Source organism: Rhyacophila brunnea, unplaced genomic scaffold (genome assembly GCF_057557595.1).
Source record: "Rhyacophila brunnea isolate RB1 unplaced genomic scaffold, BYU_Rbru_1.0 scaffold_7, whole genome shotgun sequence".
In the NCBI taxonomy this organism is placed as follows: domain Eukaryota; kingdom Metazoa; phylum Arthropoda; class Insecta; order Trichoptera; family Rhyacophilidae; genus Rhyacophila; species Rhyacophila brunnea.
This window is the reverse complement of record NW_028233339.1, coordinates 42,541,929-42,566,457: the sequence shown is the minus strand read 5'-3', so window position 1 is coordinate 42,566,457 and position 24,529 is coordinate 42,541,929. Positions and strand designations below refer to the sequence as shown.

The window sequence follows — 24,529 nt, the reverse complement described above, 5'->3', positions numbered from 1 at the left end:
GGCCGCAGGTTCCCGATTTTTCATAGTCGGCTTGTTTTTTTTAGGAAAAAATTTTCGTCGCGGGCCGCAGGTTCCCGATTTTTCGTGGTCGGCTTGTTTTTTTTGGGAAAAATATTTCGCCGCGGGCCGCAGATTTCCAAATTTTCGAAGACCACTCGATTGCGAAATGGCAAATGCAGAATTATAGTACGATTTTCAAAATTATAGTATTTTGGGCGTACTATACCTATTTTATATCGTACATAGTACGCGGACCAAAATTATAGTACAAATACTATAATTATAGTACGGTTGGCAACACTGCTACGGCCAAGCGCTTAGCCTATGTTCACTGGCGTATTGACCATAGACGGGTATACTTTTGTTTTGACATATCGCACCCCCAGTAAAATACTGTAGTAATCCAAATTTGGCATTTTGCAGGAGAGCCATTTGAAGTTTCAAATATTCTTTGTAAATACAGGAGAAGTCTGAATGTAAAAATTATTACTCATTTTTATGGAAAAACGTGATCTTTTTTCAACTGTATTCACCATTTTTCGCTAAAACATATACAAATGGAGATATTTGAATATTTTTGAGTTACGACAGTATTTTATTAGGATATTTGAAAATTTCATGGTATAATCTGAATCAACTCAATACTTTCTATGTAAATTTCCCTACCATCACTCTAATAATTTCGACTAATTTGTTGGGCACTGTAAAGGAAGGTTTTCAAAATATTAAGTTATGGTACAATATTTAAAGATTTATTGAAAAAAACATAAAAAATACAATTATTAGTTCAAAACAACAAAAAAATACTTAATTATTTTATTTAATGGGAAAATAAAAATTTTAGGTACGATTTTTAATTTTTAAACATCACTTGGAAGAGAAGCAAAAAAATCATAATAAAATTCACGATTTTTAGCAGTGCAGAGAGAAAGCAAATCCTTCTTTTTAATTGTCGTTATTTTTGGCCGCTCTTATATGCTTTGGATACATTGAGATCATCCATTGGTAACGGTTTACCTATTTGCCGTTGACGAACATTCAATTGCCTACATTTTTCATGATAACTGGTTTAAAAAAAAAAATGTATGGCTAGTCTCTGTCTACTTTTATAACTTTAATCTTCTGCCACAAAACTTTTTCTCCATTATCATCTGTGTTGTAATTTTTACCGATTTTATCTGCTAGTTTTTTCATGTTGTGAAAATTATTTGTCGCCATGGGTTTAACAATGTATGGTTTACAATGGTAACCATTTGGCTGGGCACAAATATTGGTCCACTTTTTAGAGCCCTAGTCTTCTGCTGCTCAATTGTAGAATGGACAATATCGCCTTCATTTAGCTCGCCCGTTGACCAAAAACTTATGAGAGATCGTTTTATTTTTTGTGAATTCCCGATGGCATATAAATACATTGCAGCAATGTATTTATTTTTATTCTGCCCGGCACAATTGTCTCTGTAAACAATAAAATGCTCCGTGTGGTGATATTTTTCACGTAATCGAGTACACAGCTACCAATTTCATTGGATCCTCATGCAGCTCGACTCTCATCCCACATGTGTCAGTTTGCAATATTTTCAGTGATATTATAGACTGTAAGATTGTACATGGCCAACTTTAGTTTGTAATAGAAAGTTGACACATTTCCGCAAGGAAGCGGTAAAACAGCCTGCAAATCATATACAGCTACATTAATGACGCTATTTTGGCCATTAGTTCGGGATTCTGCTACGTCTTTGGTCTTTGCATCCTTTGCCTCTTTTTTTCCAGGTTGATGTGTCTCATACTTTTCTTGAAGTTGTTCTTTTTCTTCTGGTGAAGAATTATTGTATAGGTCGCATTCAACGCACAAATCTTTTTTAGGCTTAAAGAAGCCAATATTAAATTCGTCATTAAATAGTGATGCGTATAATAATGTTCTTTTCCAAATAGCATATTGCTGTCAGCTAGTTGTTTTTTGTATAACCGATACATTTCAGCAATTATTGTCAATTTACCATCTAAATACAATCTAGATTTCTGTGCACCCGAATAATGTTGCTTGATCACTGGGAAAGACTTAATGTGAGCTCTTATATCATTTTTTAAATCATCATCAATTTTTTTGTGATTGCCATGATGACTTCTTTGTTCTAGAATTGGCATTCCGGAAATTAGACCTCTTGTTTTCCACGCAGTGGAGCAGTACCTTTCACTCACCCCAAATGTGTTGATAAAGTATTTTTTGCATACTTCTTCTATTTTACTTCCATTTAATTGAAGTTGGTAACAAAAATTGTTGCCTTTGCTGCTTCCAGTTTTTTTGTTTGAATACTTTGGAACAATACTATCCATGCAACTAGTGAAAAAATTACGCTGTATCTCAGATCTTCCTGTAGTAACAGAGTTACAACAGTATTTTTTTGAAAAGTATTGTTTTAGTTTTTTAGAAAGCTTCTTGTAAAATACTGTCGTAACTTAGTTACAGCACTATTTTATTATCGATTTAACAGTTTTCGGAAAGTAATGTACTGTATTAAGTGCTTTCTCTCTGACACTATTTGAGTTTGAGATACGACAGTATTTTATTAAAATAGCAAAAAAAATACGAATCCAACCACATCCTTAAGTCAATAACGCCCAAAGAGACTTACGACAGTATCTTACTGGGGGTGCGATATCAAAAGTATATTAGTCTATGGACATATCGTCATCATTGTGACTGTGACGCAGTGTTGCCAACCGTACTATAATTATAGTATTTGTACTATAATTATGGTCCGCGTACTATGTAGATATAAAACAGGTATAGTACGCCCAAAATACTATTATTTTAAATATCGGAAAAAAATCTGTAAAAAGTACTAAATTTTAGATATTTTCGTTCGATAAAATGGTGCAAAGTACTATAATTTCGGAATATAAGTAGATTTGGAGAACTTGAAAAAAAAATACTCGCGAAACGTAAAAAATTCCCCCTGACTTTGGTTTAAAATGAAATTTTCGGTAAGCATTTTTGGTCGGAAGAGGTACCTAAATAAATAAGAGGTCTCGGAGTTTCTCAAATTCTCCGTTATTTTTTCTTGAGAAACAAAAAACCTGTACATTTTCAACAGAATAGAACAGATGACAACGCGTACTATACTTTTTCCTCAAATACTATAATTTTGGAAGCTCTGTACTATAATTCCACTTTTAAAAGATGGCATCACTGCTGTGACGTCTGTGACTACCTACCAGTGTTGCCAACCGTACTATAATTATAGTATTTGTACTATAATTTTGGTCCGCGTACTATGTACAATATAAAATAGGTATAGTACGCCCAAAACACTATAATTTCGCATTTGCCATTTCGCAATCGACTCGTCTTCGGAAATTTGGAAATCTGTGGCCCGTGTTTTCTCTTCTCGTAAAATTTTCTCCTAAAAAAATGAGCTGACCATGAAAAATAGGGAATCTGCGGCCCGCGGCAAAATATTTTACCTAAAAAAAACGAGCCGACTATGAAAATTGTGGAACCTGCGGCCCGCGGCAAAATATTTTACCTAAAAAAAACGAGCCGACTAGGAAAATTGGGGAACCTGCGGCCCGCGGTGAAATATTTACACATTCTACTAAATACTTACCATACATTTTCAACAGATGACAACGCGTACTATATTTTATCCCCAAATACTATAATTTTGGAGGCTCTGTACTATAATTCCACTTTCAAAATATGGCAACACTGCTACCTACTTGTCTTACTTCCCCATACTTCACTGACTGTAGTAAAGAGTTTCAGACCAGAGTAGTGCGGTCTTTTACAACAATTAATCAGGATATATACGTATACACGTTTTCAACTAATCATTACTGGTACATTTAACATGTTCTATTTCATTTAAAAACGTATAGATACCTACTGTACTTCTGTATCGTCAAAGAAATGCTTGAAAACCGGGCATCAAAAAAATAAACAATCCTACCCACCCACTCCGACAATATTATTTTGATCGTTCTCGCAATCAAATGATTTTTACACTTTATTTTATGGTTTTGTTGTGTTGTCAAAATGCCAGAAGAAGATGGTGAACTGTGTTGAACCTCTCTGCCAACCCCTTGCACACACCAGCGGTGCAGTTTTAATTTACTTATGTACCTCTTTGATGATACTTTTATATATTACAATAGAAAGATTTAATTCTGCAGGCTTAACGTACTATCTTATCGTGTAGTTAGTAGTAGATCATTTTTGAGTAAATGTGCCGCAGATGACCGCATGAGTTTTTATAACTTTCTTTTTAGACCAAACCCAACCGAACATAACCTAACCTACCCCAACCTAATATAATCTTAGTGTGTGATAATGATCCATCGAAATGTATGAAAATTTTAAATTAATAATTATTCGATCGAAAAGCATCTGCACCGACAGAAAAAGGTACTTATTTAATTTAATAATTGTCTACATGGAATAAATGTTTTTGTTAAAAAAAATATAAAAGCTCATGCGGTCATCTGCAGCATAATTACCCATTTTTGAGAGATGACTATTAAACAGGTTTACATCTACATTTTATTAGGACAATATAATTGCTGTTTTTTTTATTCTTTTCAGATTTCTTCAATTCCAAATGCACCCAATGCCACATTGGTCCGTTGGTTAAAAACCTTTGTGATAATAATTTTTCAACAATTTATTATTGCTGATTGTTCTAATGCCAATGGTCACTCAAGATATACAATGCATATCAACAGGCTACCAACAGAAGTATTGATAGAGATATTTGCTTACCTCTCGTATGATGATATTGTTCATGTAGACCAAGTATGTCAACAATGGAAAGAGGTCACTCTATGTCCAAAAGTGTGGGATCGGATGCTAATTATTTACAATGGTGATAGTTGTACAAACGCCTTGCAGAATTTTTTGGTAAAATATAGCGACCGCTTTAATTATATCCGGTTCATTGAATTCTTTCGCCTTGAAGATGTCGAACACATGGAATTTATTTTACTCCAATGCCCTAAAATTAATAAACTTGTTTTCACAGATTGTGGTTATTTTCATGATTTTAAAATATTTAGAATTATTGAGTCTATTGGTGCTTTAGAAAAGTTGATCATTAAAGGCACGTTCTTTTTTGACAGAATTCTTCGTAAAAATACGAAGTACGAGTCTAATATCGATTTCAGTCATCTTCCTCTATTAAATACTTTAGTATGTAATGTAGGTTTGAGTGACCAAAGTTTTGAGAAGCTTCTTTTGTGTAAAAAAATTGCACATTTAGGTGTTATGGATGTAATTACATGTATATCCCAAGAAAATTTTATAAAACTGTTAATTCAACAAAGGCACACTTTAAAAACTTTGGATCTATATGGCGCGGATAAAGATGATACCATATTGAAATATGTATCAGAATGTGCAAATATCTCGAAATTTACACTCAGTTATAGTGAAATGACTGATGCAGGTCTGAAATGTTTAAGAAAATTACAAAACTTACAATTTTTGCATTTGGAATACAACAATAAATTTACTTCAGAAAGTTTGATGGATTTATTTGCAAATAGGAATATGGTAAAATTAACGACACTCAAATTTATGAAGATAAATAATGTCAACATAGATGTATTAGATATAGTTGCAAAAAATTGTCCACATGTTAAACAACTGGTGATTAGATATTGTTACTTAATACCCAATGATGATACAATGTACCAGGTGATAAAAGATAAATTTTCAAATGTTAATCTATTCATTGAAGGGGTCTATAATCAGGATTATTATGATGATGAGGTTGAACAGGCTCGTTTTGATGATTTGTATGACAGTTTTTTGTGGTAATATCGAGGCCTGAACCAAAATGAACCATTCGGCATGCTTATATCTCCGCTCTTTCTATGACTGAATTTAATATTTTTTGAAATATGGAAATATGGATTTGACTGATTACATTAATTTAAAAACTGCAAGCATGTCGCGAGTGGAGAACTACAAGGTTCTAAGTGTTTGTCCTTGATGAATCAAAAGCAGCAATGTGGCAGCTTAGAATACTACTTCATTGTTGGTTTGTTTTCCCAAGGACGAATAATTAGAACCTTGTAGTATTAGGCTCGCGATGTGTTGCTGAAATCTATGGTATTTGTATTAAGTTAGTGATATGTACTTAATTATTTTTAGTTATTTTTAGTAGAACAATGGTTAACTATATATATATCGGACATGGTCGGAATGAATGAATCACTCACATATAATAAAGTTACAAGCATGGCTGAAAGAAAAGTACTCTGATACGTCACAACACAAATAAAAATTAATGTTTTTTTTTTTGTACAAAGTTGAATTATTTTTATTTTATGTATTACATTTATTTTGTTATTTATATATCTATAAATAAAGTGTTTTCATACTCTTTTTCGAACATAGACCATGAAATTTCGCTTATTGCGACCGTGTCCAAAACGTATCTCCCGGATACCTATAACTTCCGATAATCACAGTACTCTCTCAGTAATCCGCCACCCTGTAAACCAGACAAGTGTCCAATTATTGAAAGCGGCGGATTATAGTGCATACATACAAAATATGGTAAAAATTAAAATAGGTATTTCGTAATAATAGTTTTTTTGAGAAATTTGTACTAGCAAATTATGGTTTTATTTATAATCAAAATCAAGTATTTACTAAATTATACATATACTTAACTCAGTTTATTAACTAAACAATAAACAGTAAATCACTTGACAAAACCAGTGAGGCAGATATTCTTGAATGGCTTCCTGGCTTTCCCTATGACCAAAAGCTTCATTTTGTGTGTCCCGGTTACATTGGAGCACGGCATAAGTAATGCGGTCCTTGGGCACTTTCCTCCCTAGTACATTACTTTCTTCGTGATGAATGTACGTTTTACGAAGAAGTTTCCAAAATAAACACGTCTCATCTGCATTGTTTGTACGCGGCAGACTACTGAATTTGACAATCAAAAACCGGCGAATTATAGAGCTTGATTTTGTGCTTTCAACTAGTAAAAATAACGGCGGATTATAGTAGTTGTCGGATAATCGAACAGCGGATTAATGAGAGTGTACTGTATTTTGCTTCCCACAACATTATTTACCCAACAAAGACTATTCCCGGAAACAAGACCTCAAAAAGGATATTTTATAGTAATAGGAACTTATATTTTAGATTAGTTGGATAAATATTTTTATTCAGAAAAACATTTTTATTTTATAATATTATTAATCTGAGAGTACCCTTAAGGTGATTACACCTACCAGACTCGGTGAAAAAATATGAAACTTGCAAATTGACCCATTTTTTTGATGATTTCGTTTTAATGTATTTTAATTATTAATAAATACGTATCTAAAACCAATAAAAAGAAAAATATTTTATATATCAAGTCAAAGATAAACATATAATTAAAAAAAAAAACATAAGATGTGAATTCATCCATCAAGGATCCCATCCTTAGACTATAATTATCATCCCATCTTATTTTTACATATTATTTTATAGTCATGTTTATAATTAAAATTTAGTTTATTAAGCTTTCTTTAATAGAGAGTAAAGGTTTTTGATTAATTCGTACTTTTAATATATTTTTATATTTATTTAAAAAAATATCTTTTTTATGAAAAATTAAAAAAATGTGTATGAATTGAAATGCATATTATTTATATTAAAATTAATTTTGGTATGGTCAAAACTCACAATATTGAATGTTGCCAATTGCCAAAAAGAATGCCATTCTATGGTTTTAATTAATTATGTTAAAATTTTTATATTATAATGTGTACATTGTGTAAGGAGAATTTAAAATATGAAATAGTGTGGTCACTGTTCAATTAATACTACACATTGCTGTATTATGAATGAATGCCGAACAGTTTAAAAAATGCCTTTGATTATTTTTGTATCAATTTTTGTATTATTATGTAGCAAAAAATAGTTTTGACTGTTAATATAATATGATATAATGTTATATTTTTAATCAGTTTATGATGATCTAGTTTATAAAATGTGTAGATCACATATTAATAATAAACTATTTCGTATTAAATGTCGTATTATTTTGTACTCTATGCCTCCTTGTTTAAACTTAATAACCAAATAGGTACTTTACAAATAATATTATTTCTCCCATTTTGTGTCAAGCAAAATGTAATGTCACTAGGGACATCTATCTGAATATTATGAATCATATAAAATAATAATAAACAGGACAAAGCAGATCTAATAGAGACAATTTCTTAACATGATGTGTTGGATTTTTAAGAGATAGTACCTTTGCACCCACGATGGCAGCGAGGCTTAAGCGTCAGTCTATCTATAGCGTCGTGGGTCCCAGGTGTTCAAATCCTGGGTCTGGCAAGAGTACATATTGTTTTTCAATTTGTGTTTGAGTCAGAGTATGGACCTAATAGTTTGAGCAAATGGCTGACATCCATGTCTTGTAAAAACTAAATCTGTTAAAACAAACCTCCACTCTGTGGAGGCCTATATGATCCTGTTAGGATCGGACATGGTTGGACCTTTGCACAATGAGTGGAGTGAGGTGAGTTTGAAAATTAAATAAAATAAAAAAATAGAAGTTCTACCTATTAGGTATACCATAATATGTACATTTTTTGCAGGATCGGAATTATAGTTTTGTACTTACTATAATTATTGTAATACGGTGAAACTAGAGCCAAATAGAATCAATATTTTTCTTTTGTACGAGGGTGGGTCAATAAGTCCTTAGAAAAGCCGACAGGTGGCGCGACTAGTACTGCAAGCGGTTTGTTTTCATGCAGCGGCACTACCGATTCAGTATGCTGCGAAGTTTCAATCAGATTGGTCGGGTTGTTGTGTGTTTCTCGTACATTTAAAAAAAAAATTGCTTGTGGAAAATGGAAAAATGGAAAATGGAGAAAATTGAGTTTAGAGTTGTTTTTAAACATTTTAATATAAAAGGGTTAACAGCAAAGGAAATAAAAAATGAGTTGGATTTAGTTCACGGCATATCTGCTCCTTCACTTGCAACTATTTATAACTGGTTAAATGAATTTAAACGTGGTCGTACATCAACAAAGGATGAACCACGCTCAGGACGTCCTGTAGAGGTGACTACACCAGAAATGATCAATAAAATCCACGATATGGTGTTAAGTGACCGAAGATTAAAGTTGAGTGAGATAATTGAGGTTACAGGGATCTCAAAAGGTAGCGTCATTTCTATTTTACATGACAAATTGGGCATGAAAAATATTTCTGCAAGATGGGTGCCGCGTTTGCTCACAGTCGACAATAAACGCACTAGGGTGGTGGCCTCTAAAGCCCTGTTGTCGCTCATGCAACGCAATCCGGATGAATTTTTTCGTCGCTTTGTGACTGTAGATGAAACATGGATACACCACTATACTCCCGAGACGAAAGAACAGTCAAAGCAGTGGATTGCGAAGGCAAACCATGTCCAAAGAAGGCGAAAACCGTAAAATCAGCTGGTAAGGTTATGGCTACTGTATTTTGGGATGCACGTGAAATTATTTTCGTTGACTATTTGGAAAAAGGAAAAACAATAACAGGGGATTATTATGCATCTTTATTGGACCAGCTAAAAAACAAAATTGAAGAAAAACGGCCTCATTTAAACAGGAAAAAAATCCTCTTTCATCAGGACAATGCCCGTGTTCACACATGTTTACGATCAATGGCTAAAATTGAAGAATTGAAGTTCGAATTGGTCGACCACGTATTCGCCAGATTTAGCCCCCAGTGACTTTTTCCTTTTCCCAAACTTAAAAAAATGGCTAAGTGGACAACGTTTTTTTTCAAATACAGAAGTCATCGATCGGACAAATGCTTATTTTGAGGACCTTCCGAAAACTTATTTTTCTGACGGTTTAAAAAAAATTGAGAAACGTCTAACCAAGTGTATTGAGCTCCAAGGAAATTATGTTGAGAAATAAAAAAAAAATACAAAAATAAAACCTGTTTTAATGCTGTTTTCTAAGGAATTATTGACCCACCCTCGTATGATACCGGTATTGCTACTTTCTTTGGAAATAAATTGCGGATATAAATTAAATGCGGACAAGCATCATTCAATTTCTAACGATTATACTTGCAGGTATCGAGACTCTCTTTCGATACGATACGAAAAACAAGCATCAATACTTATTCTTTTGATATGGTAGCGCTAGTAATATTGGTTGACACATTCCACAGACGACAGTTCAATGAAGGTGTTACAGAACTGTTTTGGGTAGATATGTTAAATCATCCTTACATGCATGCACTGTGATGTGGCCACGTGAAAGTGACAGCTTTCGCGCCTAATTGTCAGCCATCCATTGATATTTTTACTTGCTAGATGTTTTTTTATCTTTAAAACAGCGATTCTCAAACTTTTTAAAATTTCCTACGTGGCGGTCCCTTTAAAAAAAATTCGATGGTTCGCGGACCCCTTTAATAAAAAAAGAAAATCTAAATAAGGTATTTTAAAGAAATTGGGGGCGCCAAATACTTTGCACAAGGGTGCCACATACCTACGGCGTGGCACTGCTTATAGGCTGTTGTGAATAAAACATTTTTTTACAAAAAATTATGTATTCAGAAAATATTACATGTTATGTAGTCATTAAATTTAAATTACAATTTTAATGGGAGTAGAATCATTTGGAAATTATTACCTAAACTGAGTACTTAATCCTTTCTATGCCGCAATTAGTTAATTGATAGTAATTAACATAAGAATTCGTGTAATTAGGGCGTCCAAAGACGCTTTGGGCACTTAACCGGTTAATAATGAAAATATTTTTGCTTACAAAAATTTCAGCTCTGTTGGAAACAAAATGTATTAATTAGCATAACAGGTTTAACATGAAATAAATTTTTTGTCGGGTTCGCGATGTCTAGTTTACTTCCATTGCCCTTCGACGTTATTGGTGACTAGAAACGACACGAGCACGGATGTTAGAAAATGTGGCGGCATTATGGCGCTGCCCAGGGGCGGCATTTTGTCTAGGGACGTCACTGAATAGTGTTATTAAATAATATTTAATATTATTATGTACGATGATAGTACCATTGGCAGCACAGAGATGGCGCTGATGGATGACAGATCGTTTTGTTGCACTGCGAGTATATTAGTCTATGGCACTGCGCATGCGCGAGCTCACAGTACGAATCTGCTCTTCGTGTATCATTAGCGACCTGCACACAAACAATCTTGTCTGCGTGAAAGCCTCTTGTGCGCGATGTCGCACGGGAATGATCGTGCGTCTAAAGAAACAACGGAAAGAGTGAGGTTGGTCGCGTCCAAACGTTCACGCGCGCCGTACGTCAAGTCGTTTCTTTACACGTTTTACCACGTTTAAAATCTTTCACGCGTGCCGTACGTCAAATAGTTTTTCATACCATAGATAAAGATAATTTAATATAAAAGTATAATAGTCTATGATTTAATACGTTTTACCACGATCTGTCATGGACGTTCCCGTTGCTTGTCTAAACTCCAATGGATGGGTGTAAAGAGCGTTCCACTTTACACTAGATATTTTATTGTTTTAAAGTACTCGACTGTGCCAGAATAATATTGGTATGTAGTACATCTGTTAATATATTTGTACATGGAAATTATTTACTTAAATCTTTAATATATTACCGTAATCAGGGCTCGAAATGGACCGGAACGCACCGGAGCGCCGTTCCGGTTCACACAATCCCCAAAATTATCACTCCGTCTCCTGTAAATATTAATTTGACCGTCTGAGCGAGATATGTCATATAATAAAAAAAATCTAACACAATCGTTTTTTTTAAATACATCTCTATATATATAAAAATCTCGTGTCACGATGTTTGTGGTCGAACTCCTCCGAAATGGCTCGACCGATTTTTATGATTTTTTTATCTATATTTGTTAGGTATGAGAATAGGTCAACAAGTATATTTCATACCGCTAGGTGATTAGGGATCTCTATCCAGAAAATTTTTCTTTTATTTTTTTGACAATTTTTTTTTGTATTTTTTTTATTATTTGGCATAAAAAAATACCTATAACTCCAAATTTTCACCTTCCTACCCCTACCCTCCCATTTTTAAATCGTGATTATATTATTTTTGTATGAACAAATTTAACCGTCGTTCGTATTTCAAACAGAACGAAATTATTTATGTTGTTGAATGACAGATGGCGCTACACCCGAGAAGAATTCAAGAGAAGCGTCGCGTCATTTTGACATTTCATTCGGCATATCACAACGCAGTGCGTGCAAAATTTTGTACGATTTATTTTAATTTATCTATTTTTATGTGCGTGTATCAAAGTCACAATGCCAGCAAGACGCAAGGGGGGCCATTTGGGCCGTCGAACGAATAAAGCAACAAACATGCGAAATAGTAGAGCAGAAAGAACAGACGAACAAATCCAACAAGATAACAAAAATGTGCGTGTAAGCATGTCGCAATTGCGTGCATCTCAATCACAAGAGGCACGAGCTGAACGAAATCAACAACGACAATTGGAACGGAGCCAAGCGCGCCGGTTCGTAGTTAACACACGCAGAGCAAATGACCGACAACGCCAACAAGTACATCAAACATTTATATCCGCTTCGTTCCTTCGTCTCGCATTCGAGTACGAGCCAGATATTGAATATTCCGCTCATCCGAATATGCTGATTGGTGCTATGGACAAAGAATGTCCCCATTGTCATGCGCTCAAATTCAAACATGAGTCAGGCGGGATGTGTTGCGCATCAGGAAAAGTGCAACTTGAGAAAATTGAGAAATTGAAAAAACAGAAATTGAGATACCACCAGAACCATTGAACGGCTTGCTCATCGGCACGGTTCCAGATTCAAACCTGTTCCTGAAGTCCATTCGCACATTCAATTCATGCTTCCAAATGACTTCGTTCGGAGCAACAGAAATAGTTCACAATACTGCGGCAAATGGTCAACAATTCCATTCTACGTTCAAAATTAAAGGCCAAGTATAACACAAAGTAGGCTCATTGCTGCCAATGCCAAACGAACCACATAAATTTTTACAAATCTACTTCATGGGCGGTGAGGACATCAATCATGTGGATGCATGTTGCGGCTACAATAGCCTCATTTTGCCTAATGCCAGGCGCATCGTCGGCAAACTGGACGCCCTGTTGAATGAGCACAATGAATTATTGAAATTCTTCAAAGCACACATGCACGAATTGCAATGTGACAATCACGCTTTTGTCATCAATACTGATAAAACACCAGCTGGAGACCACGTGCGTCGATTCAATGTGCCTGTTGTTGACGACTTTGCTGGAATCATGGTTGGCGACCGCACATCGACGCGAGAAATCGTGATTCGAAGAAGAAACAATAATCTAGAGTTCATCGCTGACACACACCATTCATACGACGCTCTCCAATATCCGCTAATTTTCTGGAAGGGACAAGACGGATATTGCATAATCATTAAATAACGAGATCCTGTCACAGGTAATTCATTCATTATGAACATCATTACTCATTTTGAATTGAGAAAATGAATGGTTGATGTTTTTTATTTTTATCGGCGGTCATCGTCTACAGCGCTCTATTCCGCTTTCTGTCATAGATCCCATCCCCACACACTTACGATACATTCGTTATTTTTTATTTAACAACCAAAATATTTACTAGAAATAATTTATATGGCAGAACAACGTTTGCCGGGTCAGCTAGTATATGTATAGAATTAGATAAGTAACAGTGTTATTATTTTCGTATAATTATCAAGCGCTCCGGTTCGTAAAATTTTTCATTTCGAGCTCTGAGCGTAATAGACCATCATCATTCCTTATTATGGCGGGAAACATTTTACTTACTGTAGAAAATACTGATAAATATTAGTGCTAGGCCAGTTACTTTAATAAAACTAATTCGAGTAGTGATATAATGCATATTATTTCATGCAATTGAGTGTGTTTTATTTTAAAATCTAATGGAATTCATACTAAACCAACATTTTTCAGAAAGTTGTCTTGTATAATTGACTCATAACTGACTTGTACCAAAAAATTATAAAAGCTCCGCATCTGCGGCATAATAACTCAGTTATTAATTATATTATTACCTTCCTATATTATGATGATTTTTGTTATTTCCGCTTTTAAGAAGCCTCGCCATTGTTGGAGACTAGGTTACGAAATTAAGGGTGTGCTTTGTCATTCACAAAGGCAGACCATGTACAATGGCAATGGATCCATTAGTAAAATTAAACTGTTAACACCACCTATCAACATGGAGTGTGCAGAAATAATTTTCTTCAGGTGGACTACTGTGAAAGAAGCTAAAAATAGTGTGTCCATCTCAAAACTTGACAACCCCATTACTTATCAGATAGTGATTTACACATAAATCTGAATTAAGACGATGATGCTTTCTCTCATAGAATTCTCCGAATCCTCTGAATCAACGCTTATTACTGATGTGTGATCCCTTGCTGTCCGTTACCAATACCTCTCTTTACCAGAGGTGATTAATTCAAACATCTAAATATACATATTTCAAATAGCAAAATAGCACCTTATGTATTTTACATTTCTTCTTCAGCCATACTCACCTCTTGGAGCATATGGACATCATGCAGCGTCTCCAAGAATCCCTGTCGCTCGCCAGTCTTCTTGCATCGTTCCATGTCATACCAGTATCCTGTAGCTACATTGTATACATAATAGATAGTATTTAACGACCTTCCAGGACGCTAGAATCCGGTCAACTTGAAGAACAGCAAAGCCAGGTTGAAGTTCTCTTCTGGCATCCGCAGTACGTGGCCGATCCAGGTCCAACGTCACCTCTTCACTCTCAGCGTGATGACAGACTGCTTGGTATGCTCTCTTTACTTTACATTTACTTATATACTATGAAGGTCAGAGCTCCGCAACCTTTTCTCACCCACGGCACACGAAAGGTCTTCCCAGAATTCCGCAGCACACCACACATAAAACAATGTGTACACCAAAACATGGACCCCACATCCTGAAGGGTCCCCCCGACTAAGATCTTTGGCGGCCCCCTACCTATCGCTAAGGTTAAAGACAGTGTGAAATATATATATAAATCTAAAGTAGCATTTTTCAAATAGTGTTTGAGGTAAAATTAATGGTATAGTGATTGTATGTTTAGTGATTTTTTGTATTTATTAATAAATCCACTTGAATTATGGTTAGTTAAGAATAATTATTTGTCGAGTATTGACATCATGGCCCCCACAAGAAGGGGGGGGGGGGCTGACAGGGCTCTAGCTTGGGGGCCCGGGCTCATGGGGGGGGAGCCCGGCGCGTCGAGTCGACCTAATAAGTGAGATAAACACACATCACAAATTTGCTCTAATAGTAAAAAAAGTCGCCAGCGCTATTTCCCTTTATTAATGGTTGTATATTAAAATATGTGGTTGTGCGATGTAAGTTTCAATTGCCTCATTACTTGATAACCCCATAATTCAAGTGGATATAAGTATTAAAAATACCTACCCTTAATTTTACCGTGAACATCATTTGGAAAACGCTAGTGTAGAGCGTCACACTACCTTTAACCTTGGCGATAGGTAGGGGGGGGGAAACAAAAATTCTAGCCTTGGCGCCCGCTTTAGGATGTGGGGGCCATGATTGATATCATAATAATAAATAAAAATAATATATAAAACGCATCGTCTCGCGGCACACCGGTTGCGGAGCACTGATGTGGATAATAGTCAAAACATATTTGTCTATAAAATATCTAAAATTATGCAATTAAATTAAAGATAATTTAACACCATAGCGAGAAGAACGATTTTGTGAAAACGTGCAACTGTTTTACTGAATGCAATCCGCATTCGAAGGACTGTTCCACGTTTAGCAGGATTCGGATGATTCCTAGTATTGCATTTTGAAAGTTACGATATTTTAACTAAATATTATTTTTAACCACTTACAGCCACAACTGTTTCCTCAGTAGATGTGGCCGAGGTCGTCATGCCTGGAACTTCCATGGGTAAGTTTCAACTTGCGATCGCAAAGCTTTAATAAATTACTTACTCATTTCACCCCACACACTCTAGCCACATAGCATAAACATCCTGCACACACACACGACAAATTGGTCCCGCGACCTGCGCAAACTGCGGAGGACCGCATCCTGCATACTTCAAAGGATGCAGCAGTCGGCAACTACAGAGCTGCCCCATACCACCAACTGCAACTAACATTTAGTAGCCATTGCCAAGCGGTATAATGAGCTGTGGGATTTACCCAATTACATCGGTTCAGTGGATGGCAAACATGTTCGTATAAAAAAAATTTACAATAGCGGGTCCAGTAATTTTAATTATAAAGGATATTTCTCCGACGTCCTGATGCCGACAATTTATTTATAACAATTGATGTAGGAGACATTGGACGGAACAGTGCAGTTTCGGTCATCCCAACTCGGTACATGGTTGGAAAAAGATTGGTTGGACATACCGAATGCCGTACAATCACCAAATGGTAATCCGGAAAATCCTTTTCCGTATTATTTTGTAGGTGATGAGGCATTCCCTTTAAAAAAAAATATGAGGCATTCCCTCGAAAGGGTTCTCACGAATGAACGGTATTTAACTACAGATTGTCTCTAGGGAGGAAAAGTGTAGAATGTGCATTTGGCATATTATGTACTAAATTTTCAATTTTTGATACACCAATAAGGTGTCAGGAGACAGTTGTCGTTTCCATAATTAAAGCTGCCTTGCCTTGCCAAATAACTTGAACCGTTTATGCAAACAAGGCTATGGAAATACCTGATCGATTCTAATCAAATGTTTACATTCGTGGATATAGGCTCTTATGGTAGAAATTCTGATCCAACTATTTTTGTTATGTGTTATTATGTTATGTAAAAATCAACAGGAAAAGACTCTTAATTTTCCATCACTTTAACGAATTTCAAATGATGTACAATTGTGATAATTTTATCACAATTAGCTGTTTTAACATGTTAACAGATACGTTTGGATACGTTAGAATAGTCCCGAAGATTGATGTATTCATGCATAATAATAAATGTTTCTCTTAACGGCCCACGTGCTCGTCGTAGGTCAAAATTGAGTTTTTATTGTATTTTCAAACCATGATCCTGGACACTCCTTAAACGTTGTAGATAATCTATTTATATAATTTTGAAGCCTTATTATCCTTTATAGTTATTTTAAACATTTGGTGACTGCATAAAGTATTTTTGTTACATAAAATAGTATTCTTTTAAACCTCTCGCTCTAATGTTTTAGAATATAGTCATATTTCGGTACATAACTGTGCAGTGGTGTTAAGATTTTTTACATTTATTAATTTTTAAACGCATTTATAAAACCATTAGTATAATTTATTACGAGATAATTTTTGTAAAATATTTACGATAAAAAATTATATTGATAATCTCTGTGATCCCAAATTTGACAAGAATTAGGCATTTTATTATTCAAAAAATGGGCAAGATTAACACATTTAAAGATGATTCTAAAGATACTCATTATAAGCTATGTCTTTGACCATTCAAATGTGATAAACATTTTATGAATAATGATTGCTTTATAATAATTATTGACCTAAGAATAAGGTAGTGTTTTTTTGAAATACACCATTTCTTTTGTCATTCCCCAGTGGTTAAGCTACAACATACGGCCGTAGCCATAAATTGACAAACTATAATTGAAGTAGGGAGTAAAATGATATTGACGCGCGTGTTTGAACATGTACCGTTTAAAAAAAAAATAAAAGAAAATTCGGTTAGATACATGTTCAAACACGCGCGTTAACATAATTTTACTTCCTACTTTAATTATAGTTTGTCAATTTATGGCTACGGCCGTATGTTGTAGCTTAACCACTAGAGAATGACAAAAGAAATGGCGTATTTAAAAAAAACACACCTTATTCTTAGGTCAATAATTATTATAAAGCAATCATTATTCATAAGATGTTTATCACACTTGAATGGTCAAAGACATAGCTTATAATAAGTATCTTTAGAATTATCTTCAAATGTGTTAATCTTGCCGATTTTTTGAATAATAAAATGCCTAATTCTTGTCAAATTTGGGATCTTAACACCACTGCACAGTTATGTACCGAAATATGACTATATTCTAAAACATTAGAGCGAGAGGTTTAAAAGAATACTATTTTATGTAACAAAAATACTTTATGCAGTCATCAAATGTTAAAAATAAGTATAAAGGATAATAAGGCTTCAAAATTATATAAATAGATTATCTACAACGTTTAAGGAGTGTCCAGGATCATGGTTTGAAAATACAATAAAAACTCAATTTTCACCTTCGACGAGCATGTCCCCCCTTAAGATTGATAAATATAAAATATATCAACCTTTCTCTAACAGATCATTCAGAGAGGGCTCGATTGGTGTATGAACTTGGAAACTATGATGTAGCTGAAGAGGAATGAATGCTTAATACAAATTGTCCAGGACTCGTCACACATAGAGACTCTAATGCTGATTGCAATGATTCATTGTTTTATACGCCACAAATATATTGAAACTACTGCCTTCATCTTGGTGGTAGTAAACAGAAATCCACTTCTTCAAGAAAACAGGTATTGCTGATAATTTGATGCATGCAACACACTTGCTTTCTCCTCCACCACCTGCAGGCCTATTCTAACATATCACTAAAAAAAGGAAATTTGATGAGCACAAGGTCACAGCTACCATTATTATACACATTTTATAAGAAAGTATGTAATAGTATTATTTTAACTAAACATTTTTTTAACTGCTTACAGTGATTCCATTAGCGTCAGAAAATGAAGAATCCGTCATGCCTGAGACATCTGTGGGTATGTTTCTTTTATTACTCGAATAATTACAGTATTCACAATGTACAGATTTTTTATAAAAATCAATGTTTTTTAAAATAAATATTAAAACTATGAATTAGTCAAAAATCTCTATGACAAAACATGGAAAACTCAATAAACTAAATTTTAATAATAAATATGACATTAAAATAAATATTATGTTAGGTTCGTATCATTCAACCTGAATTGAACAGATTAAATGAAACGGTTTGGTTTGGGACCATTTGGCAGAATGTCCACGGAAACGCTTTTCTGGCGGCTAATTTGTGTTGCCAGTACTTAAAATTAATTCAAAAACATATTAGTCTCTAAAACAGCAACACATTTATTGAAAAGTTAACTTGTTATGAAATTCTAACCTATCATCGTCTACAATAACACAAATTTAACAAACTGTCTTATTCATTTATTTTAAATGTACAAAATATAAATAATGCTTCATGAATAGGTAGCCATTTAGTTCATTTATAAGATTTATAGGTATGACAAAAGTTTTTAAAAATTATTTTTGACTAAAGCTTTTCATAAATGGCCACTTGTTTGATTGTTTTCATGTCAACAGTATGATATTGTGACTTAGACCAGTGCTCCGCAACCGGTGTGCCGCGGTACAATAGCCAAATTTGCGTACATGGCTGGTAATATAGTTGACCACCTGCATGAACTTAATAAAACAATGCAAGGTCAGAATGAAAATATATTGATGTGCTCTGATAAATTAGAAGGATTCAAAAATAAACTCAAATTTTGGCAGAAGGAGTTAAGACAAGGATCTCTACAAATGTACCAAAGGACCTACCAGACCAACATTACACAGCAATTAATTTTGGATCTGTCTCAAAAACATTTAACTATGCTGTAAAAGAAATTTCATCATTACTTTCATACAATCATTACGACTGGATTCGAAACCCTTTTGCAACCAGTGACGAAAATTCTATAGAAGCGTTTTTCCTATAAATTCGAGAGGAGTTTGTTGAATTAATATACGACGGGACGCTAAAACTGAACTTCGCCGATGTTCCATTGCCTATTTTCTGGATTTCGGTTAATAAAAAATACCCCGGATTTCCGACAAGGCAATCGCAGTTCAGCTCCCATTTTCGAATAAAAAAAAGTCGCCTGCGACACTATTTTACTACACTAGTATTAATATTTTAAAACATGTGATTGTAGGACAACAATTTATTATTATAGTGTCAATACTCGACAAATAATTATTCCTAACCCAACAACTAACCATAATTATATTAATATAATATAACCACACAAAAAATCGCTAAACATACAATCAATACCATTAATTTTACCTCGAAGACAAAACTATTTGAAAAACGCTATTTTAGAGTATCACACTGTTTTTAACCTTAGCGATAGGTAGGGTGGCCGCCAAAGATCCTGGCCTGGGGTCCGCCTTCAGGATGTGGGGTCCATGTTTTGGTGTATTAATTGTTTTACGTGTGGTGTGCCGCGGAATTCTGGGGAGACAAAGGTGAGAAAAAGTTGCGGAGCACTGACTTAGATGACAATCGAACATATTAAATTGATAAAATTCATTAGGTAATTAATATAAAACCTGATCATTTCGGGTTGATTTAACACAATTTGTAGTTTAGAATCTCCGTTACAAAATATAAATAAAATGAAAATAAATTCTTGGTCTTACATAATAATTATAGTAATGATATTAAATCGAACTCTTTGCATAGAAAATATGGCTGGATTTTGGGATAATAAGACCAAAAGTGGCTTCTTGGTGGTGGCTCTTCATGGTTACTCATGAATAATAGGTATTGATTATTAATCTATAATATACATAATTCAAGTAAATTCCTACGGTGTAAATGTCTAACATATTAATATGAACATCTCACGATATATAAATGCCTAATAATGCTTATCATCACTTTGACAGATCGTCATTAGTCTATTAATATTATAACATAACATAAAAACAACTCATATATTTAAAATGCGTTTAAAATTTTATTATAAATGGGACATTTCAAAAAGCCCAGGAGCCCAATTCCCCAATGAAGCACTGTCGATGTATGGTCAAAGTCAGTAGCAAACCTGCTTTATAACGCGATAGTGTGTTCTGTGATGCTTCAATGAAATCATACTATAAGTATATTTATTTATTCCTTTACAGGATTAAGAAAATGTCAATCGCGAATAGAGTTCAGATGGAGCACAAAATTTTTATTCATTTCATTGTAAACATATCTCATATAAATTCTAATGGATTCAAGCTCTGTACTATTCCATTTAAGTCGTTTTTTGCGACCCGGGTTTCGCCTTTCGGCATCTTCAGGCGTCGTGTACACTCACCAAAGGCAAATACACACTGACAACGAACACCCTTAACTCTACCTTATATAGTAAATCAATACAATAAAGTAGGTAAAAACTCCATTACCTACCTATTTAGTCAGAAATTATAACAAAAAATACAATAAACAAATTATGAATAGCTGAAGTAAAAAACCTAATTAGTAAAAACCCTCTCTTATTAATAACAATACACTGGACAGCATATTATTATAATTAATCGTCAAACCTAATAATAGGTCAAAATTCTTTATAACAATAAAAATAATACACTCAAGAGGTGTAAATCGTCAATTCTAAGAAAAAATAATTAATCGAGTTAACTAATGAGATATATATTAATAATACTCTTACAAGGTACCTACTTTTAAAAACATTATTTTTTAATAATCTTAATAAATTAATAATCTTAATAACTGTAATATTTCTAGTAATGCCTAATTAATTTCTTTTGACGTAGTCAGTTTATTCACTAATGTACCTGTAGGTAAATGTAAAAATATTGTCCATGAAATGTTAACTAAACGCCGTGTGAATCCAGTGATTATCTCGGAATTGATGAATATTTTAGACATATGTGTAGAACAAAATTATTTCCAATTTAACGGTAAATGTTATAAACAAATTTCAGGCTTGGCAATGGGAAATTGTCTGTCTCCTTTGTTAGCAGAGTTATATATGGACTTTTTAGAATCTATTATATTCGAAAACAAAACTAAAACCAGAGATATCATATATTGGTTTCGGTATGTAGATGATATACTTTGTTTGTTTAATGGTACAGATAGACAACTGACCAAATTTCATAATTTTTTAAATTCACTAGATGATAATATTAAATTCACATTAGAAGTTGGTGTTAAGAAAATTAATTTTCTAGACCTAAATATTAACATAGAAAAGAACATACATGAGTTCAACATTTATAGAAAACCGACATATTCGGACTGCATTATACATAGTTCCTCGAATCATCCACCTGCATATAAACTAGCCGCATTTCATTCAGATATACATAGACTTGTAACTGTGCCCTTAAGTGAAACAAATTTTCAAAACGAACTTTCAACGATTAAACAAATTCCTATTAACAACGGTTATGAGGAGTCTCTTATAGACAAACTTTTAATAAAAAAGAAAATAAAATTAGTATCTAAATTATTATATAAAGGTATAGAACCTACCATACCGGTCATTGCTAATCATTGGTGTAGATTAAGTTATATAGGTAAAACCAGTGAAAAAGTTAAAAAACATCTGTCCAAAAATAATGTCAAACCGGCATTTTATTGTAATAACACAGTTGCTAGATTATTAATAAATAATAAGGACTCCATAGAGATTAAAAATAAATCCGGTATTTACAAATTAGACTGTAACAACTGTCCTAAATTTTACATTGGTAAAACTACAAGGAGCCTAAATATTAGAATTTCAGAACATTTAGCAGCCCAAAGATTGGAGAAGGATACTTCAACGTTTGCTAACCACTTATTAAATGAAAAACACACGTTTGACATTGAAAAGGGTGCAAAACTACTTCACAGTCATACGGGTGATTATAAATTATTCTACCAAGAAATATTAGAAATAAATAGAGCACAGTTGCAAAGCTTACCTATACTGAACGATCAACTTAGCTTTCCTAGTAGCCCTTTGTTATATCCTATATGATGTATTACATATGAGACTATATATGGTCAATTGTATTGACATAAAATTTATATATGTTTGTATGAGAGTCTATGGATGAGAATTTAGGTATGTATATTTGTATAATATGTATATATATATATATTATAGTAGGTGAGTTATATATTATACTAAGCGAGTTTATATGTATAATTTTGGTTTTGTTAAAAAATAATGTTTTAAAAGTAGGTACCTTGTAAGAGTATTATTAATATATATCTCATTAGTTAACTCGATTAATTATTTTTTCTTAGAATTGACGATTTACACCTCTTGAGTGTATTATTTTTATTGTTATAAAGAATTTTGACCTATTATTAGGTTTGACGATTAATTATAATAATATGCTGTCCAGTGTATTGTTATTAATAAGAGAGGGTTTTTACTAATTAGGTTTTTTACTTCAGCTATTCATAATTTTTTTATTGTATTTTTTGTTATAATTTCTGACTAAATAGGTAGGTAATGGAGTTTTTACCTACTTTATTGTATTGATTTACTATATAAGGTAGAGTTAAGGGTGTTCGTTGTCAGTGTGTATTTGCCTTTGGTGAGTGTACACGACGCCTGAAGATGCCGAAAGGCGAAACCCGGGTCGCAAAAAACGACTTAAATGGAATAGTACAGAGCTTGAATCCATTAGAATTTAAATTCAAATTCCATCAAGTACCTTTGGTCGAAAGTATTAATATATCTCATATACTCGTAAGAAATGCACCCTACTAAAATTATGCCAACATGTGGTAGTTAACACAGTTCGAGACATAGGCTGTATCATTATTATGACGTAATTATATGGTTAAAAGTAGGGATTGCAATACCAAATGAAAATGTCAATACCGGTTTTCGGTATTTTAATATTGAATACCGGTATTGTTAAAACATTAAAAAAATAAGTATTTATCAGTAAATATAACTATTAAAATCTCTTTGAAACATTATTTTATAGCAAAAACCTACCTACTTACATATTATGTTAAAATTTAAAAAATGTATTGGTCATAATATCGTAGAACTGGTGTTTTTTAAAAATAATTTCAATATATTGATAATTTTAACTAAAGCCTTCAATTTTATTCAAAATGCAAATAAGTCCGGCTGCAGGAAAAGCTTCTTAAATTCAACGATTGTATATCGTGACGATTGTATATTGCGATCATGAATAATTTTATTATAGAACAATTGAACATTTATCATGGATATTTTCTATTTCGAAATAATATTATGATAATTTATATTTTATATAAACTATTACAATTATATAAATACATTTGATGAAATGTGTTTTGTTATTATTTCACCTCTATTATATTCAGTCAATATATTTGCATTTTAGCAGCACATAACTTATAATTCACTTTCAACAACGTAAACGAGTGTGCTTTCTTAATACCGAAAATTCCGGTATTCTGGATTTTTAAAACCGGTTTTTCGGTATTTATAAATACTAGAATACCGGTTTTAAAATACCGGTATTGCAATCCCTAGTTAAAAGTGTTTAATTTCTGATGGCGAATTGTGTAATGACCTCATCTTTAGAGACTAAAAAACAAACCATAAACTGACACAATCTACTGTAACTCAAACTACCACAATGACGATATGAAATACTATAAAATTATCCTTTTTTCCTTATTGCATCCTGAACTCATCGCAGGAAGGCTGTCCGGTCAGTT

The 24,529-nt window shown here is 33.4% G+C and overlaps 1 long non-coding RNA gene across 1 annotated transcript; it reads left to right on the top strand.

Annotated features, from left to right (window-relative positions):
• Positions 1–14,708: 14,708 nt before the first annotated feature.
• On the top strand, positions 14,709–18,461 carry LOC147064926 (uncharacterized). Its single transcript, XR_015071901.1, has 3 exons — positions 14,709–14,822; positions 15,913–15,969; positions 18,352–18,461. It is a non-coding gene; the product is annotated as an uncharacterized LOC147064926 (long non-coding RNA).
• Positions 18,462–24,529: the final 6,068 nt, after the last annotated feature.